The sequence below is a fragment of the Acinonyx jubatus genome, chromosome D3 (assembly GCF_027475565.1).
Source record: "Acinonyx jubatus isolate Ajub_Pintada_27869175 chromosome D3, VMU_Ajub_asm_v1.0, whole genome shotgun sequence".
Classification (NCBI taxonomy): domain Eukaryota; kingdom Metazoa; phylum Chordata; class Mammalia; order Carnivora; family Felidae; genus Acinonyx; species Acinonyx jubatus.
In genome coordinates this window covers 71,727,619-71,748,950 of record NC_069392.1, presented here as the reverse complement: position 1 = coordinate 71,748,950, position 21,332 = coordinate 71,727,619, and the positions used below count along the sequence as shown (strand labels likewise).

General features: G+C 41.8%; 1 protein-coding gene across 1 annotated transcript in view; it reads right to left on the bottom strand.

Annotated features, from left to right (window-relative positions):
• The window catches only part of LOC113602172 (uncharacterized), an 82,139-nt gene that overhangs the window by 9,080 nt on the left and 51,727 nt on the right, over window positions 1-21,332 (bottom strand). Inside the window, exons 5-7 of the mRNA XM_053205651.1 lie at window positions 19,657-19,721; window positions 13,499-13,790; window positions 3,375-3,587 (exon numbers count right to left, since the gene is read on the bottom strand). The gene's annotated coding sequence lies outside the window, so the exon portion shown is untranslated. The remainder of the gene's footprint in view (window positions 1-3,374; window positions 3,588-13,498; window positions 13,791-19,656; window positions 19,722-21,332) is intronic.

Here is a 21,332-nt window from a genome sequence, read left to right as displayed (position 1 = left end):
TTTGTGAAGAATAGTGCTTTAAAAAACTAAAAATCTACAAATAACTCCAGTAGTAACTAATCCATAGAAAAGTTCTTGTAAACAAAGCAACAAAGTACTCATTTTTTTGTTGTTGAAATGTCTCACATAGCACTTTTTATCTGACAGATTATGTCAGGTTTAAAGATAACAATTACTCGATAATAGAGCAGCAAGAGGTCTGAGAGATCTTGTAAGTTCAGCCTTATCATTTTTTAAAATATTTTAAAAACTTATTTATTTTGAGAGAGAAAGAGAGTGGGGAGGGGCAGAGAAAGGGGGAGAGAGAGAGAATCTCAAGCAGGCTCTGTGCTGTCAGCACAGAGACCAATGTGGGGCTCAAACCCACGAACCATGAGATCATGACCTGAGCCAAGATCAAGAGTCAGACGCCCAACCAACTGAGCCACCCAGGGACTCCCAGCCATGTCATTCCAAAGGTGAGGAGATTTGTGTCCAGAGAGGGAAAATGATGCAACCAACTGCATGGTGCCACCTGGTTTCCTTTTGGTCTGATAACCCCTCCATAACTAGCTTATTAACAGGAACTTCATAGAAAGATGGACAGCCTCCCAGGAAGTCAAGCAAATGTCTTTTTGAAAACAAGTAAACAGACATTTCAAAGACCTGGAGTCGGAAAGGATCCTAGAAGGGATGCCTGTTCTAGACCCAGAACCATCTAAGACTGACTAAACAAGACTTGCAGGGACAGGATCTGGGAGTCTGACTTTCTGGCCAAATGTCAAGTAATCCTTATCAAACAATATTTGAAAAGTAATTTACCAAACAATGATCCCAAGGTGATCATGGGGTATCTTCATATCTTTAGGAAGAAAAGCGTGTGTGTGAAGAAACCTCAGTTTTCTTAAATTAAAAAAGGGGTGAGTTTCAATTGCTCATTCATTCAACAATCACTACTGAGTCTCTACTATACCCAAGCATGTGTCATGTGCTGAGTGTTCAATGGCGAATAAAAGACTCAAAATTCTTGCCCTCCTGGAATATAGTAAAACATATATTATGTATTAAAACACTTTTTTGATAATTTCTAAAGGTCTCTTATAAATGCTTCCTTTAGCTATAAGTGTCCATGGCATCCGCAGAAGCAAAGTAAAATGGCCCTGGAATCTGCAGGACATAAAAGGTGTGAAAAATCTAGGGGAAGGTTTTGTTCTAAGAAGGAGTGGGAGGCAGTGCTTTATACTCCATGCTGAACCCAAGCCAGTGAAACAGTGGCTTCTGAGAGTGTACATGTAGAGCGCTCATATAATTTAACACTCCAAACCAAAATACTTTTGAGAGCAAAAGGAAGCAATATCAGTAATTTAACTGAACAGAGACAACACTGTTCCATGCAAACTAGGACATGTGGTCACTTAAGCTATAAGGAATCCATGTGAATGAGAAGATCCACTAGTACTAAACATAACCACTCAATAAGCCAATGAATTTAAAAATAAATTTAATATCTCTAGTGAACACATACTTCAGTTGAATAAAACACATATGTTACTTGAGTTTTTAACAAAGCTAGTGTGGCTTGGGATGCCTGGATGGCTCAGTCAGTTAAGCGTCCAACTTTGGCTCAGGTCATGATCTCATGGTCCGTGAGTTCGAGCCCCACTGTCTGTGCTGACAGCTCAGAGCCTGGAGCCTGCTTCAGATTCTGTATCTTCCTCTCTCTCTGCCCCTCCCCCACTCATGCGCGTTCTCTCTCTCTCTCTGTTTCAAAAGTAAACAAACATAAAAAAAATTTTAAGCTAGTGTGGCATTGCGGTACTAAGACACACATATTTAGATAGTTCAGTGGAGTTCTATAAACATTAAGCAGATAAAATTCCACATTACATATCAAGAAGTCACTGACAAAACAGTATCAAGGTTCTACCCTCATTATCGTTAATTAACAGTTGCAAAAGCCAAGGTAAGAATGAATAACAAGCTTATTGGGTACAGATTTTCAGTATAAAATTCAAACTTTCTCTATTTCCAAAGAACACATTGTGTTCTTTTACTACAGCTTACACCAGCGCCAGAGCAGAGTGCACCTGGGTGATTACAATGTGCAAAGAAACACAGGTAACTCTCCCTGGTATGCTGAGCATCTCCTACTGAAGCTCTTTGATGTCTGCAGAATTTTAAGCCAAAAGAATGTGCAGGTCTATCTATATTAATTGAGAGTGGTCTACAGTCCTTTAACAACCAGCAAATTGTTTTAGCCCAAAGAATGCAGAGCCTGTTAAACACCATCTGTTATAAAATGAACCACACTCAAGTCTTTAGGCTCACAGCAAAATTAATGTATTGATCAAGTTACCCACTTCAGACACTTCCATGACTGAAATGTCACTACAATTTGATTCTAATCAAAATACTTTCATATTTCTGTTTCGGTTTCTCAGTGTGATGACGACCAATATGATGGCTCCAGCTGTCCCATCTTAATAATTTTTTTTAGGCCAGGTCATGATTATAGTTCATTAGGTGCTGAATGGCCAAAATGATAACCAAACAGATACCACATTTAAAAGACTTCATTCAGTACAGTATTTAGATTTTCATTTCCTATTAATTTTAACTTGATAATTATTCAAAATAGTATTATAAAAGAAATTTCAAGCATCAAGTCAAAATCAAACTGATGCTAAGACTGCAAAAAAAAAATGATCAAAGTGGGAAAATGAACAAACTAAAAACTATCTGCATATTTGTTCAAGAAGCTTCCTCTCCTGCCCCGCCCAGTAGGAAACAACTTAAAGAAATTCAGGGGTTATTTTTCCTTCACATCAAGAGAAGGCTGAGGAGGGTAGCTCAGATACTGATGAGTGGTAAAGAAATAAACATTTCATCCATGTCACTGGGGACACTAAATGGCCACTACTCCACACCTAGGTGGCTTCCAATTCAGCCACATCTGGTTATTAAATTATTAACATTTCTTGTGAAGGGGCACCTCTCCTAGTGCATATCACACTGATCTTATCTAATCCTCCTAATATCCTCCTGAATTAAGTATCATTACCCCATTTTCCTGATGAGCCCTGAGATAACTTTGTGGCTCCCATTCATCCACCCAAGAAATGGTTATTAAATATTTGCTATATTCACTATGTCACATTAGATGCTGAAAAAAATTGGGGGGACGGAGGAGAAGGAAAGATACTTAGAAACTTAATCTCCAACGGATAAAAAAATACGACCAGAGACTCTGGTGACATCCCTCAGAATATATGAAGGCAGCACAGTTGTTCACTGGCAGCAAGAAAGGAGTGGCGCTAATACTTGTGAGAGGATGGTGGGATTTACACCCAAAATATCAAAGATTTAGAAATTCCTGGGCAGAAGTTACGACTTACTAGCTCTGCAGACTGCCTCTCTGTCTGGGGTTCAGGCAAATGATCAGCATGAGAGAATCCAAACAAAAATATCAGGACTTCTCAACAGGTGCAATTCAATTGGAGAAGGATCAGGAGTTTGAGCATTCGTTGCCATCTATGTCATGATTTGCCTACAGGTAAGCAGGATTCTAGCACCTGGAGAGATGAGACTCCAGTCTTTAGAGATGAGAACTAAAAAAGAAAAAGACAAGGTTTCCAGCTATATTGGGGAACCAGGGGAAACAAGGGGAGACCCAGGATGATCTCAGGCCTACAGAATGAGCCATAGAGAGAGGACTTAAACTTGTAAACTCTAGTGTCATAATTTGGTTATCAGATCTGGGGCACTACTGAAAATTGGGATGGGCACTGACCCCCACTTCACAATGGAAATACTAATCATTCGTGCTGTTTGTCAAATGTTCCAGCTCAAGCCCTTCTAGCATATAATAGAATTGTACTTTCTGTCTTCCTCTGTCTCTTCTCAGCCTCCTCGATATAAGGTTCATTCTGGCCAGCGTTATGAGTAGAGAAGTGTGTCACTCAGAGGCTAGAGCATTTAATGCTGAGACAAGTCAAGCCATGCTCAATGGCAGTGTTCTACAAGAGGCCAAGTTCTATTACCCTGAGTCCCAGAATAAGGATAATGATCAGTGAAGCGAGCCTACAGGTGACCTGTAACAGGCAAGTAATATGACCAAGAAATAAATCTTTGTTGCCATAAGCCATTGTAATACCCATGTTGTTTGTTACTGCAGCAAAACCTAGCCCATCCAGACTAAAACAGGGCTCCAAAGGTGCAGGGAGACATTACAACTCATCTCAAGGCTGCAACATTATACATCAAGGCATAGTAGATGATCTAAGGCCCCAGTACCTAATGTCCAAAACTGGAGTTTTAACCATATGGTCTCAGTCATGGTGGCTCTAGAATTTGGGCAGGACAGAAGCTGCTGTGAGGAGCTTGAATAGACTCCATTAATAGGAATGCCAGTAAACATGTAGAGTGAGTGAGGTTGTTCAAAATATGCATCAAGCAAAGGCACGGCTGATGTAGAATAAAGCCAGTCACTGAAGGCTTCTTGGAGGTGTGAATCTTGAGCCAGATCTCAAAGGACATAGGAGGTTGGCAAAAGGAAGGGAATGCAGGCATCATAAATAGAGACCTTGAGAAAGAAGCACAGTGGGGGAAAATAATGTGTTTTGTGAGCGAGATGCCAGAGAACAGCCTGGTTGTGGAGAAGAACTACAGAAACGAGACTCCCTACAAGCTGTCAAGTCACTGTATTAAAGATTCTCATAAATCTCTTCCTCCGGTAACAATACAGGAGCCTCATCAGTAGCCCATTGTACTCTCCTCCAAGGAGATCCTTAAATGCTACTCATATGATGCCACACCCCACTCAGTATTCTAAAGGATTCCCAATGCATTTAGAAAAAATGTAAATCTTTGAGAGGCAAAAATGACATGCAAAATCTAGCCCCATCTATCTCTAAAATCCTAGCTTATACCACTAGTCCTCTTATTCACCACCCTTCAAACACATTCTCTTTTTTCATGAACTGGATGGAAGCATGTCATACCACCTGTGTCCACCTTGGAAAGTCATGCCCCACCCTTCACTCCCTACCCCACGCTTGTTTCTACCCATCTGTGGCAAGTAAACTGTTGGCCCACCAAAGATGTTCACACCCTAATTCCCATGGGTATGTCGGGTTACAGGACAAAGGGGAAGTAAGGTCATAGATGGAATTGAGATAATCAGCTGACCTTAAAATAGGGAGACTATCCTAGATCATCCAAGTAGACCTAATGTAGTCATAGGATCTTTAAAAGTAGAAGACAGAGACAGAAGTAAGGCAGGGAAAGAGACGTGACTATGGAAAGAATGTTCAGAAAGGTGTAATTTTGCCAGCTTTGAATAAAGAGAAAGGGGTTCACAAGCCAAGGAATATGGGAAAACTCTAGAATTTGGATAAATCAAGAAAACAGGTTCTCCCTTCGAGCCCCCAGAAGGAATACAGCCCTGTCAATACAACTGACTTTATCTCAGTGAGACTTATGTTGGACTCTGAGGTTTAGAACCATCAGTTAATAAATTTATGTTGTTTTAAGCTACTAAATTTTTGATATTTCTTACAGCAGCCAAAGAAAACTAATACACCAGTCTTGGGGTTTTGGCTTAGATTTCACTCCCCAATTTAAATTAGTTCTTCTATTTTTATAATCGTCCCAGCACTGTATTCTTCCTTAGTACTTTTCGTAGTTGGTAATTTTTCATTTTTGTGATTATTGTTTTAATATCTATCATCTCTTTTGGACTCAAATTCCGGAAAGGATGGGGAGTGTGCAACTTTTATCATCCCTACATCTCTAGCACCCAGCCAGTGCTTTGCACGTCACGGCCCTTCAATGAATAGTTGTAGAATAAACACAGAGAATTCCACATGCCTGCGACATATTTTACAGGCAAGAAAAAAAAAAATGAAGTTCAGAGAGGTTCAGAAATTCACCCAAGGTACACAGCAACTAAGCTGCAGATTTGGAATTTAAACACCAAAAATCTGATCCTGAGACTCAGGTCTGCCCTGTATTGGTCTGTGGCTGGGTCAGCCATGATCCATTTCTTAGCAGAACTTCTGGGGGGTAACTCTCACAGATAGGTATTCTCTCTCAGCGAGTAATTCCTTTTTCAGTAGTAGCTCATTCCTTGAAACAACTAGAAGGATACCAAACATTTTCCAGAACTGGTTGAGCATCCAAGCGTGCACCAGAACATCCCAATGCTTATTCATAGATAAGAGGGATGCAAATGCAGGACAAGAAAGAATCTCCGCGTCCTTTAATTCTTGAGTGAAGGGGAAGAGATAAAAATGTCAGGGATTCCTCATGATTTGCATTTTTAAATGAAGAGTACTGGGAAAGAGTCCATTCCCTAGACAACAAGTAGGCAGTGACCCTGTGCTGCCGGCTTTGCCGTGACCTTTCATGACCTCGCACCCACAGGCACTCGGGCAGGCGTGAACTGGACAGTACTCGCCAGCCTTCCTGGCGCCAGGCCTGTGGTGAGCACCCCTCAAGTGCTTGAGCCCTGAATCTTCACATCTGCATTTACAAGCATGCGCACCAGCGACTGCAGTCGCGATGAGGAAACTGAGCTTCTGAAGGGTAAGTGACTTGCCCGAGGTCACACACCCGGTGAGTGCCTGGGCCCCACGTTTCCTCTCGGCAAACCTCCTCTTCTTTCCAGCCCCAGCTTGACTGAGGCACAATGTCTCCACGGGGCCTCAGGAGGAGTGTCCCCTGCCCTCTGCTTCTCTGTCGCCTCCAGTCCTGCCTCTAAATGGCTCTGGTATCAGTGTTTGTGACTAATTATGTGCGCATCTCTTCCTTTTCCAGATTTGAGATCCTCGGGGAAAGGAAGAGTGGAGAGAGTTCGCTTTTCATCCTTATCTCTTAGCTACAAAAATTACTAAACTGAAGATAAGGAGAAAGTGTAAACAGCTGGCATCCACAAAGCCAGGAAATGTAATGGAGAAATTTTTGTTTTCCTCGCTTCCATTTTTGACTGTAACAATTCAGGTTTAAACGACGTGTCTAGTTTGAAAGTTCCTCACCAAGCATAGTGCGAAATGGCCTCAAGTCACTTCTTCCCTTTTCTCCTGAGCACCAGGTGCTGCCTCACCCAAAGTCCACACAGGCTGGGGCATCTAGAGCCTTCTAGTCCCTGCTCGTGACTTAGAGCCTGTGTCTCAAGGGGCAAGGCTGCTCACTTTCTCCAGGTGGGTGTGTTTGCCATAAAAGCCATGTCAGCCACACAAAAAGAGCTTGCTCCAGGGATTAAAGGAGGAGCTGTGGAGAGAAGAAAATCGAGGATGTAAGAACTCCCACAGGTTTGGGTGTTAGGGCTGTAGGCCCTAGAAATAAGATGGTCTCTTAGTAGCTGCCAGGCCCTAAATCCAAAATGGAGACCAGGAAGCCATTACCCTAACCCATGATGCTCAGAGACCGACATCTTCCCACAATGGAAGCCCTCCAGCACCATTTGTTAAGTAGGAAGAAAAGACTTCGGTATCCCAAACCTAGGAAAAGAGTCTTTTACTTATATTTAACAAAGGCTTTTAAATACTATTTACTTAGTGCCAAGCAAATGTTCTAAGCACTCTATAAACATTAGTTCATTTAATTCTCAAAGCAATACTAATAGTTTCCCAATTTTACAGACGAAGCAGCACTTTTTTTTTAAGTTCATTTATTTATTTTGAGAGACAGAGAGGGAGGGAGAGAGAGAATCACAAGCAAGTTCCTCACTCTCAGCACGGAGCCCTATGTGGGCCTCGATCTCACGAACTGTGAGATCGTGACAAGAGTTGGATGCTTACTTGACTGAACCACGCAGGGGCCCCAAGGCAGCATTTCTGAGGCACATGTAGGTTAAACAACTGGTTGAGGTGGAAGCTAAGAAGCAGTAAAGCCAAAATATATACCCAAGAAGTTTCGCTTTGGAATCTAACTTTTAGCCACTATACGATGCTGCCTCATGTTTTAAAACCGTAAGTATTTTCATATTAAAGCAATGTCCCAAATTCCTGAAACGTTGGCAACAATTTTAATAATCCTTTAAATCTAGCCAATTCACCAGATCCTATAAAATGGCCCTTCCCTGGGGCGCCTGGGTGGCTCAGTTGGTTAAGCGTCCGACTTCAGCTCAGGTCACGATCTCGCGGTCTGTGAGTTCGAGCCCCGCGTCGGGCTCTGGGCTGATGGCTCAGAGTCTGGAGACTGCTTCCGATTCTGTGTCTCCCTCTCTCTCTGCCCCTCCCCCGTTCATGCTCTGTCTCTGTCTGTCTCAAAAATAAATAAACATTAAAAAAAATTTTTTTTAATAAATAAAATAAAATAAAATAAATAAAATAAAATAAAATAAAATGGCCCTTCCCTGCCACCACCCCTGCCGGCACCCTAGCTCAAGATTTCCCTCACTCTGGGTTCCCTGCAGCAGCCCCCACAGCCTCCCTGCTGACAGTTTCTCCAAGTTCCATGCAGGGAATATATTGCTTCCTACTCAGACTTCTTGGTCTGCCCTTCATCAACAGTTTCCTATTTCCTGATGGACTGGGTTCTCCCTCCTCCTGTGTGGCCTCCAAAGCCCAGCGATCCCTTCTCTTCTGCTCAGGTGTGTTTCTCATGACCTCTCTCCTGTAACAAGTGTCTTTCATCCAAGTCAAGCCATCTCCTCAGTGCATGGGGACCACTCTCTTCTTAGTCCTACTTGAGTTCCTTCCCTCGTGTTGTTCCTCTGCACTGCCTGTGATATCCTTCCTCTTCTACCTATTTAAAAGTGATCCATCGGTGAAGGGCCACCTGTGGAGACTTCCCCCAAAGCCTGAGCTTCTTTGAGTCTCCTTCCACCTGAATTCCACCTTAGAGCCTCGGTCAGTTTTCAGTTCTGCACAAAGGAACTCCGACTTGAACTGTGGGCTCCTCCTTTTTGTCCCCTTCTAAGTGTGCATCCTGCATTTAGCCTCAAACCTGAGGTCCAATCTCCTCGTCTGCTCCCTTCTCACTCCCTTTGCTCTTCTCACTACTCACTGCCATCCCCACTTATTTATTTTATTTCTTTCCTTTTAATACCGATGTGGAGGGTTGGGTGACTCCTACTCCTCATTTCATAGCACAGTATCATTACTGGTTCCTGCATGGCTCTTCCCTTTTTTTATTTTTTAAATTTTTTTAAGTTTATTTATTTTCAGAGAGACAGAGACAATGAGAGCAGGAAGGGGCAGAGAGAGAGGGATAGAGACAGAGAATCCCAAGCAGGCTCCGTGCTGTCAGCACAGAGCCCCATGTGGGGCTTGAACTCACGAAGTGTGAAATCATGACCTGAGCCAAAATCAAGAGTCAGATGCCAGCCAGGCACCCCCATTCACTTTTATCTCCATAACTTGCTCCCATTCGCCTCCACCTTATAGATTTTAATGTGTTTTTATGAATGTTTTTGCAAAATGAGAAAGACTGTTTAAATTCTTGCTGTTTTTGCTATGCTTCTAAGACCCAATGATAGTGTGCTCCATACATTAATCGACCTGCTGTTTGTGCAGAAACCCCATTGAGCCATCCCCCCTCCCAGGTGACTATCCAAGTTGTCTCCAGCTTCTGCTCGCTACAAATAATGTTGCAATCAACACCCCCTCTAAGTCCCTTGATAGACACAAGGAAAAATTTATTTGAGATACACACACACCTAGGAGCAGAATTGCTGAGGCACAGATAAGTATGTCCTTAATTTGGCCAACTAGTGCCAGAGTCTCTCTAGAAACGCTGCCACCCTGCCAGTATTTACCCAGCTTTGTACTTTTTGCCACTGCACCAGGCCTTTCATTCGGGCTAAGCAATACCGGGAGAAGTACCTCGGGGACTTTTAAATAAAACCAAAGCTCAAGCCCTACCCACACAGTTTAGATTTGAATCTCTTAGGGTAGAGCCTGGGTGTTGGGTTTTTAAAAATCTTTCCAGGTGATTCTAATGCACAGCTGGGGCTGGGGATCTCTGGTATAACTCTTTATACCTCTTTATATTGTTTATACCTCTTAATATTGTTATAACTGTTTATATTGTTTTCATTTGCTTTTTTTTCTCTGATTAATCATGACCTTGAATATCTCTTTATATACTTATTAACACTGGGGGTTTCTTCTTTAGTAAACTGTCTATTCTCCAGCATATTTACCTGACGAGAAAGTATGTTAAAGTGATGATCAGGTACAGGATTGAAAGGGAAAAAAATCATGGGAACTGAGCTATATAACAGCATGAAAAAAACCAATCTCACTCCCAACAGCCTCACTGATAGTGGAATTAGGAAATCTATCCTAGTTTGTGAGGCTTTGGTTTCATACATGCTCTCTGGACACCCCCAACTCCTTACCTAAGTGCTGCTTTCTGAATTACTACTCGGTCCCAACAAAATTAAGGGTGGGAGTCAAAGCAAGCAAGGACCCAGGCAGAGGAATCCCTCCATACCTCTATATCCTCAGACTCTGCTCTTTTGGCCAGTGCTCTGCCCTGGCCAAGTGGCCAGGGCCAGCAGCTGGGAGATGTGTCTTGCAACTATTCCATTGGAAGCTCTTCTGTCATCACTGGCTGGCAGTCAATGGGAGACAGTTACTATTCCGGCTCAGACATGTTACAGAGCTCTGTAAGTAGCTGCCAGGCCGGCTTTGCAGCAAAGAACTCTTGTCTGCAAGTGAGCTGGCGACGGCAAGGCTCGTCTCTTCATGCGTATTTCCTACCAGCTAAGCCTGACTCTGCAAGTGAGCTGGCAACAAGGCTCAGATCTTCACACGTATTTCCTTCCAGCTAAGCCTGACAGCTTACCTAGCTGGGGCTCTGAATGTGCACAACATCTGAGATTGAGTCAGGAACTCGCTCAAAGATTCAGGGTGCATATTCATTATGCTGCCTCCAGGCGGTGCAAGTAAACAAGAGTCACTTCTTTGTTCTCCACTCATCCTGGAGACTGCTGTGCTAAAGGCTTGGACTCTGTTAGCCAACAATGCCAAGAAATTGCAAGAGTCTATAATAATGTTTGAGACCTGGTCCCAAAGGCCCTAAATGACTTCAACATTTTAAACCAACACTTAAAAATTGATATACTCACAATTAGCACAATATGACTCATGTAATCACATATCAATTATAGTTAATGTGAGATGTGGCTGCATTTTAATATGTTTGATAGGAGGTGGGGTGGGAACTCCAAAAGCACGAACGCCCTTGGGTAAGAAGGTCTTAAAATGGTCCTAGAAAACCTGTGAGCCCAAGAAGGGATCAAAATGACACTTAAGCACCACGTTTTCTGTATCTTTGGAACTCAACTTGTCAACCTTAGAAATACTATACAACTTTAGAATACAACTTTATAACATATAATAACTTTATAATACACGTTAGAAATACCATAGAATGCATTGCTGCTTGCAAGCCAGCAGCAGATCTCATCCTTGGCTGCATATTAGAACTGCCTGAAGAGCTTTGAAAACTTCAGCTGTTGGGGTGGCACCCCACCCCAGTTACATGAGCGTCTCTGGAGGTGGTACTCAGGGAGTCCGTGCATTTTAAATTGCCAGGTGATTTCAATGAGCATGTGAGAGTGAGAACTGGACTGGAGAGTGCCTTCACCAGTCTCTCTTCACTTCATCTGACCAAATAAGAGATGAAGGCTCTCAGGGAGACAAAGGCCAAACAGACCTTTTTAACAAAGTTAAGCTTTGTTTCGAGAGAGGAGTTATTTTTCTGAAATCTCTAAAGCAGTTTGCTGGATCTAGATACACAGCTAGAATCTTAGTTGCTGTGAATACCAGAAGCGTTAGGGCAAATTTTTAATTCTTTTAATGTTTATTTATTTTTGAGAGAGAGAGAGCGAGCGAGCAGGAGAGCGACAGAGACAGAGGGACACAGAATCTGAAGCAGGCTCCAGGCTCTGAGCTGTGGGCACAGAGCCTGAAGGGGGGTCAAACTCATGAACCATGAGATCATTACCTGAGCTGAAGTTGGATGCTTACCCAAATGAGCCACCCAGGCGCCCCAATTTTGGATACAGTGTTTTAACTCAGGATTTTTTTTTAAGTTTGAAAATTTACAACTCCAAATTCGCCATGGTAATTGTAAGAACATGTCAAGACTTAAGCAAACATGGGGGCGCCTGGGTGGTGCAGTCGGTTAAGCATCCGACTTCAGCCAGGTCACCATCTCGCGGTCCGTGAGTTCGAGCCCCGCGTCAGGCTCTGGGCTGACGGCTCGGAGCCTGTTTCCGACTCTGTGCCTCCCTCTCTCTCTGCCCCTCCTCCGTTCATGCTCTGTCTCTCTCTGTCCCAAAAATAAATAAAAAACGTTGAAAAAAAAAATTAAAAAAAAAAAGACTTAAGCAAGCATGGACCTGAAGCCACCAGTTCCACAGATTCACAGGGACTGAGAAATGCTTTTCTCAGCTTCAGAAGTCTGGCCCCTCTGTCCCTGTCTTCAATCTGCACTTTGGACTTAAGTAAAATAGAAATTTCTCACCACTGAGTCTTTTTAACAGGAGTGTGGAATGGAAGGTTGGGGGAGCGGGGGAGGAAGCAAACATTCCTCCACTGAGGCTTACATCTAAAATCACCCGCAGAAGAACAACCAAATTCATGCATCATGGTTATACTGTTTGCAGTTTTTCACCTAAATAAATACAGGTTTGAGAAAAAGGATTCTGTCCCAATTATAACTGATTTAAATAAACTATTTTGTACCACATTCATGAGTGAATTTCAGAATCTTGCATTTCAACCCCCTAAAACCAAATTCAGTAACTGTTTTCATTCCTCAAATTAATGAGTTTGTAAATCTCTTCCTTGTTCAATATTTTTTTTGAAAAAGGAAAATCAAAGTAATTCGAATCGATTGTGAATCTGCCAAGCAATTCTTGCCAGTTATGAATATCAGCCTGTTTTGTTCAGCATTTAGCTGAATTCCAATGACTAATGGAAATTAGTCATTTCCATTCACCAAACAAATTTAATCAAAATGAAAAGAGATAAAACTTGTCCAGACTTTTAAGAACATCTTATTTTCTGAATCAGATTTTCTCTTAAGTTTTATATCAAGAAGCTCTAATTAATGACTATTTTCTTATTTTGTGTTTAAGGCAAAAGTTAAAATTATAGAGCTTTCATACTCATAAAAAACAATTGGTGTTAAAGCCATAAAATCTTAAGTCTATAGTACATCCTCAGTAAGCACATATTTGGTTGTCTGATAGACTGTAATTTATTTCCAGCTTGTTCTAAATGCAACTTATACAAAACAAATCACCCAGAGCTATTTCCAGCACACAGAGATATTTGAACACAGCACAAATAATGGGAGAATGTGATTTAAAATGAATGAATAGGCTTTGTCTCAAGTGGGCAGGTAGGTTCTAAAAGCTGGAGTTGAATTTTTGGTCTTCCTTTGGATCTGGAATTACGAACATGCTCTATTTTCTGCCTCACTGCTCTGGCTTCCTGTCCCCTAAATTGTTCTCATTCCAGTAAACTACATGGAGGAAATCTTGCTTTGTCTGAATTACCTCTTTTAACAATTTGCTGGATGAGAGCTCCAGGACAGGCTTTCAGCTGTGATCTGCTTTCGAAGGCTGATGTGCTCAGGAAGCCTGGAAGACACAAGTCCACAGTCATTCTGCTCCATGGGACACCAGGGGACCCAAATCCTAGCAGTCCAAGTAGGGACACACACCGTAAGTCTGATATCCTCCTAAACATACATGAAATGTAGTTTCTGTTCCACTGGAACATTTTCTCCTTTGTTTTCTGTGTTAATAAGAACACTTCTTTTCTGCTACAGCTCAGAATTGCTTCCTGCTAAAGAGAATCAAAACTTTTTACTGGCGATTTTTTCAGTTTCTGATCACACATCCTTTGTTTTATTGCCAAGTTCTTTCTGAGATAAAATTCTGAAGTCATTTTCAGAAATCAGAGGTTATAGTTGATACTTGCTCTTATTGCAATGCTTTTTTGTCATAAACTTTACACCAATCGTAGAATCATGTATTTTAAATAAGTGATTATTACACAGATATAATTCTCTATGATTCTGACCATATACCTAACTGGTAGGTATGAATTATTTCTCTCAAAATGATGGGGTTTTGGAGTGGAGCAGGCCTGAGATGACAGCCAAGAAAGAATTCTTGAGAGGCCTTTGGTGCAAAAAGATGATTTCAGGGGCGCCTGGGTGGCTCAGTCGGCTAAGCGTTTGACTTCAGCTCAGGTCATGGTCTCATGGTTCATGGGTTCGAGCCCTGCATTGGGCTCTGTGCTGACAGCTCAGAGCCTGGAGCCTGCTTTGGATTCTATGTCTGCCTCTCTCTCTGCCCCTCCCCTACTCATGCTCTGTCTCTCTCAAAAATAAACATTAAAAAAAAATTTTTTTTTTAAAAAGGTAATTTTATTAAAGCACAGGGGCAGGACCAGCAGGCAGAAACAGCTGCACTGGGGTTGTAAAGAAAGACAGGTTATAAGCTATGGAGTTGGAATAGAGACAAAAGGGAGGCTCCAAAATGACTTTCATATGCTAAAGAGGACTCAGTACAGACCTGAGGCCTTGCTATTGTCAAGCTAAGGTTGTCTTCCCCCAAGTAAGGGATTCATCTTAGAACAGTTGGGGGTTCCCAGAGATGTGTTATACTCTGTATTTGCCCCAAGTATTTGGCAGTGTATTTGGCCAAGTATTTGGCCAGGTTATAAAGAAATACAATTTTGCCTGCCATCTCCTTCTTGCCTTTGTTCCTCACATCACTTTGGAGGGGGGGGGGGGGGGTGGGGGTGAGGTTGGGGCTCCAGGAAACTGAGTCTCTAGGTTTCTGGAGATGAAGCTCTTGTTAGATATTTGTAAAGTGCTGGAGACTCCGGTCCTGCAAGACTGTGATCTCCTATCAGTTAACCATTTGTTTTTCCCTTTCCTTTGTTCCTGGGCAGCCACGAGAGCCTGAGGACCATCACACATATCCCCCCAGAGGTGCAGTAATAAACAAAACCAACAAAGATCCCTGACCTGCAGTTTCTGAGTGGGAGTGTGGGACGGGTAGGGGGAGTGCTTTCTGGGTATCCTCTTGCCTTATGCTCCCTCAGCACAAATGCACTGAAAACAAGTCTGCCTCAGTTCACAATCGGCTTAGTAGTGACTGAACTATTAAAAAACTGTATGCTTTCCTGACGAGGGCGCATAAAGCAAGTGGAGAGGCCGAAAATATCCTCCCACCCTACCCCTCCGCTGGGTGGGATAGGTGTGATATTCCTTGGGCACTCCTGGCTGCCCAAGAAGAAAAGGGGGAAAACAAATGGTTAACTGATAGAGCTCATAGTCCTGCAGGACCTGAGTCTCCATCTATTTACAAATATCTTCGTAAATCACAAGAAAAAGGTGATCTTATCAATAGCCTAATCTACAGAAACCTGTAGACTCTTTCCTGGAGTCCCAACATCACCCCTCCATAGTGATGTGGGAAACAAAGGCAGAATGAAATGGCAGACAGAACTCAATTTCCTTAGAACCTGCAGCCCATTGACACATCCTTGAGGCTAGCAGAGTAAAACTTGTTATTCCAGGAACTCCCTAAATCTTAATGCTGATGCTTTGCTAGAGGGAAAACAACCTTAGCTTGACAACAGCTAGGCCTCCAGGATCCAGGGAATCTTCTTTAGCATATGGAAATCTCACTGAAAACTTCCCCTGGACTTTACCCCCTCCAACCCATAGTATATAACCAGTCTCCTCTCATGGTCCCTGGGCAGCTCTTCCTGCGGGTCCTGTCCCCCTGCTTTAATAAAATCACCTTTCCACACCAAAGACGTCTTTAAGAATTCTTTCTTGGCCGTCGGCTCTGGACCCCACGAACCCCACTATCACCCCAAAAACCTCATTTCCCTCTTATATTCAGTGATTGTCACAGAAAACAGGAAAAATGTGATTTAGCATTTTTCATGCCTGCTGTTTACAGTCTGTCCTCCCCCTCCCCCCACCCCCATTCAGAATCCACAGGTCAGGGATATTTGTTGGTTTTGTTTACTAATGCATCTCAGGTCCTAGGAAAACACCCAGCAAACTATAGGCATTCAGCAAAGACTTGTAGCTAAATGTAGATAACTTTGTTTTCAACTACCTTAATATATTTTCTTGCCTATTGCTACACCTCAGGAATGTTCCTGGTATCTGCATATGTCCACCTCGGGTTTACTTGTTCGGTTTTTTATTAAAACTTTTAAAAATTAACTAATAAGTTGTTTAAAAATATATAGCATGCATGCATAAAACTGCATTAAATATACATGTATGTATTAATAACTAATGATAGAATTAATACCCACCTCAGCACCATTCCAAGTTGAGATCTGAAAATTTACCAGTATTCCAGAAACCCTCTGCACCCCTTCCAGACCTCAAGGATTGTCTCCTGCCTGGAGGCAACAGCTATTCTGGTGTTTATAGTAATTATTTCCTTGGGTCTTTTTTGTAGTGTTACTTAGGCGTATGCAAGTCTAAACAACTTCTATTACTCCACTTTTTAGTCTCCACAAGTGTGAAACGTTTATATTTATCCTAGAATTCACAACTTGTCAGAATCTAAGCATATTGAAACCCTTACCCTTCTGTATAAAAAAAGGCAAGAATATTAGAATCCATTCGTTTTCTTTCTCCCTCTTCTGACATATACACTATTGTTTCCTGGTATTTCAATTCTGTCTTGTTGGGGGTATTTCTTAATCCCATTGTATATCATTGTTTATATATTATTTTCTATATTTTTAAAATATACTTTATTTTATATATTATTGCTTTGTACAATGTTTATTTACACTTGCTGTATATTTACCAGGCTCTTCATTTTTCATCCTTTCTTGCACTCAAACTTTTCCTCTGAGATCACTTTCCTTCTGACTGAAGGAAAATCCTTTAGTATTTGCTTTCACAAGCAAATGTGGGTGACCAATGCTCTTTTAGTTTGTCTTTAATGTCATTATTTTGCTATCTTTTTTCTCTGGCTTTTAAGATTCTTTCTTAATTCCCTCTTGAATTTTGATAGTTTCACTATAATGTGTGTAGGTGTGGATTTCTCCTTATCTTGCTGTGGGAAAATAGGTTCTCCTTACATAAATGGGTTAGAAAAAAGCTTAGGGCAGAAAGCCACCACCAGGGGACGAAAGCGCCGGAGGTTAGCTAGCGCGATAATGTAACGGGATCACAAGTAACTTGTTATAACACATGCAGGAAATTACTTTCCATCTGGCCCAAACGTACCTTGATCACACACTCCACTTGCCCCCAGACCCTTTGCTTCTTACACCAGTTAATGATTACCGTGTAACTGTTTTCTCCGCGTTCACGTGTGTAAGATCTTGTTTTCCCCACGTTCACCAGGTGGGTAACATTTTGTGAGCTCAATAAATACGGAGCTGAAGCCGCTGCCCATGGCTCTTGTCCCCTCCTGGACATCAGTCTCTGTCATATTCAATTCTGTGTCCGCTCTCTTGCTGGACAAGAAAGAACTCCCGACTCCCTGCTCTGCAACACCTTACTTAGGAATTTCTGTGTATCTTAGGCTGGGGCTTTATCAGTAAAATGTGGATAACAATCCTTGTTTTGAGGATTATTATTTAGTGTAGCCACCTTCACTAATGATCTTAGCCAGATCTTCTGGATAATTTGCTACGGCTTCTACGTCAACACCTGCTTCACCTGCACTTTGCTATTATGGACATGGCTTCTCTCCATAAGCCTCAGGTACCAACCTCTGGAGCAACTCTCCTGCAGCTTCCTCACCCCTCTCAGCCTTCACAGGATGGAAGGCAGTTAGGGCCTTCCTCTGGATTAGGCTTTGATTTAGGGAACGTTGTGGTTGATTTGATCTTCTATCCAGACCAAGAGAACTTTCTCATATCGGCTTTAAGGCTGTTTCACTTTCTTATCATCCATCTGTTCTTTGGAGTAGCACTTTAATTTCCTTCGAGAACTTTTTCTCTGCATTGACAACTAGGCTGTTTGGTGCAAGAAGCCTAGCTTTTGGCCTATCTTGGCTTGCAACCTGCCTTCCTCACTAAGGTGAATCATTGCCAGCTTTTGATTTAAAGGGAGAGCTATGTGACCCGTCTTTCACTTGAACACTTGGAGGCCAGTGTAGGGTTATTCACTGGCCTAATTTCAATATTGTTGTGTCCCAGGGAATAGGGAGGCCCGAGGGGACAGAGAGACAAGGGGGAAGGGTCTCGTGGTAGAGCAGTCAGAACACACACGACATTTATAGACTAAGTTTCCTGTCATATGGTGCCATCTGTGGTACCCCAAAACGATTTTTTAAAGTGTTTATTTACTTATTTTGAGAGCGCGAGCAAGAAAGAGAGGGGGTATGGGAGAGGAGCAGAGAGAGGAGAGAACCCAAAGCAGGCTCCACGCTGTCAGCACGGAGCCTAATGCAGGGCTCAATGCCAGGCTTGATCTCATGAACTGTGAGATGGTGACCTGAGTCAAGATCAAGAGTTGGAGGCTTAGCCAACTGAGCCACCCACGTGCCCCTCAAAATAATTAGAACGGTAACATCAAAGATCACTGATCACCGTAACAAATATAATAATAATGAAAAGTTTGAACAGTTGTGAGAATTCCCAAAATGTGACACAGAGCTGCAAATAAGCAAATGCTGATGGACAAATGGTGCCTAAAGACTTGCGTAACCTAAGGTTGCCACAAACCTTCACTTTGTAAAAAATGAAAGATCTGCAAAGTGTAAGATGAGCACAGTAAGATGAGCTGTGCCTGTACGATTACACAGGGCTAATTAGGGGCCAACTTCACACGCCAAGTTCTAACATGAGTCTATATACCTAACAAGGGAAAGAGATTAAAAAAAAAAAAAAAAAGGCAGGAATTTTAAAGGTTTTATACATGGATGTATTTACATGAGAAGGCTGGATTACAGTACAACTGGCTTAAGTTTTTTTTCAATTTACATATAACCGTGTTTAGAGTACTCAGTCTGTGGAGACTTCCATTTTTTTCTGTTTAGCTAGGACACATTACTAATATAGTTATCACTTATTGAGTACCTATTACATGCCTCATAAACATCTTGTGTACGTTGTTTAATTTGCTTTTCATAACAATGCATTGAAGAGGTTTTATTACCAAATGGTGACAGATAAGGAAACTAGGGTTTCCTTCCAGAAATTTGAGGTACTTCTCTACATGATGAATGAGTGATAATCCTGGATTTACACCAGACATGTAAGATTGCAAACCCTGTACCTGTTAACACTACACAATTTTATTCCATCAGATAATCAATAATTTTATTTCACCCATTAATATTTAATGCTTAAGATCTTTAAAATATTTCTAAAGGTGTTTTATAAAATACAGCCATATGCTCTTTATTATTTTAAGATTTAATGTACTATATATCCTTAGGTGAGCTATGTCAACATTAAAACAATCTGCAATTAGCATTTATGACCACTTCAAAAGGGTTTTTGTGACTCTCTCTCTGCTACCCATTTGTGTGGGGGAAAAAAAACTGTATAATAAATTTTATTCTACCACATTTGTACTAGTAATGAATTGTTGCTTAAGTGGAAAGAAAAACAGAAACAGCAAGAGAAGAGAATGCAATTAAAAACAAAAATAGTAGACGATCATATGTACATAAAAGACTTAAATATTTCTTCAAAAACTTACTGGCAGTCTTTTGCTTGTTTCATACCCATGGAACTTTCTCTGTATTTCTTGTCCATGCTCAGGTCCTGAATATGTGGAAAGAAACTCTAGCATTTGTCATTTTACACTGGAATTTATAGGTTTGTATGTGCAAAGAGCTGCATTTAATTGGATATCAATTGTTACAAAGGATCTAAACAGGTATGGATTAAGTGAGCAGATTAAGTGGACCAGACATCATCCCATACACTGGATACACCCCTACAAAACAGATCTGCTGGTTTTTACTTCCTTAGACTCCATGCTATTTGGGGACTCAAACTCCTTCCCCACTACCTCCAAAGAAAAGATTTAAAATGTCATTTTCTCTCTGTCTCAAGATTAAATACTACTTCAAATGTACACAAAGTACGGAAGGTAAGGTTTAAGTTTCAAAAGCTTAAACATATAATAGATGCCCAAGTATAAGCCACCCCCAAAATATTTATATTATTCATGGAAAATTCTAAAAGAAGCTGAACAAAGAGCAAGCAATTAACAATTTTTTGGACTTGAATTAGAACTCTAATCACATTAATAATAATTCATCCTAATATCTAAAATTACTAAAGGATATTCATTTTTTTTAATGTTTATTATTTTTGAGACAGAGACAGAGAGCAAGCAGGGGAGAGGCAGAGAGAGAAGGAGACACAGAATCGGAAGCAGGCTCCAGGCTCCGAGCTCCGAGCTGCCAGCACAGAGCCCAATGCGGGCTCGAACCCGTGATCCGTGAGATCATGACCTGAGTCGAAGTCGGCCGCTCAACCCACTGAGCCACCCAGGCACCCCCAAAGGATATCCATTTCAAAGTATCTGTATATTGAGATAATTAGTATTTGAATAAGCACAACTTGTGGGATATAATCGTATCATAACCTCATTTTGTTTCCCTCTGCCTTTTGACATTTCTTGGAAGGAACATAGTCCTTTCTCTGTCCCTTTGTGACAGTTCAAGCAGTCTTAAAGACTTTTTTTTTTATTACTTTTAAGTAATTAATAAGCTGTCCCAGAATTGCGTTCACTTGCCAAATACCGTTGCAATTCAGAAATCAGGATATTTGTGATACAAACTCTGAATGTGATGCAAAGTTAAATCCTTTTCTCACCCCCAGACAAGGTTGGCTGAAGAGGAGGGCAGCAGCGTGGAGGTAGAATGGGGTCAGCTGTTTCTCTCTTTTTCCACCCCTCTGGGAGAAGGCAACGCAAGGAGGGCAAAGAATTCTTGACTGGCACTGCTACAGAATGGCTTCACGCTTCTTGAGCTGGCACGTAATGGAACCTGACACCTTCCCTCTGTGACAATCAGCATGGGCTCTGCCTACATTCCGCCGCCCACATTTCTGGGACATCTCAACCTATACCACCCACTTGATCCAGTAAACGAATCTCCACTCTGCTTGATTTCTCTCACAACTTACTTTGTTTCTTGTTTGTTTGTGTTTCATATTTAGAGAGAGAGAGAGAGAGAGAGAGAGTGAGAGAGAGAGCGTGTGACAGAAGAGAGGGGCAGAGAGAGAGAGGGAGAGACTCTTAAGCAGGCTCCACGCTTAGTGTGGAGCCAAACACAGGGCTCCATCCCACAATCCTGGGATCACGTCCGGAGCTGAAATCAAGAGTCGACGCTCAACCCACTCAGCCACCCGGGCGCCTTTCCC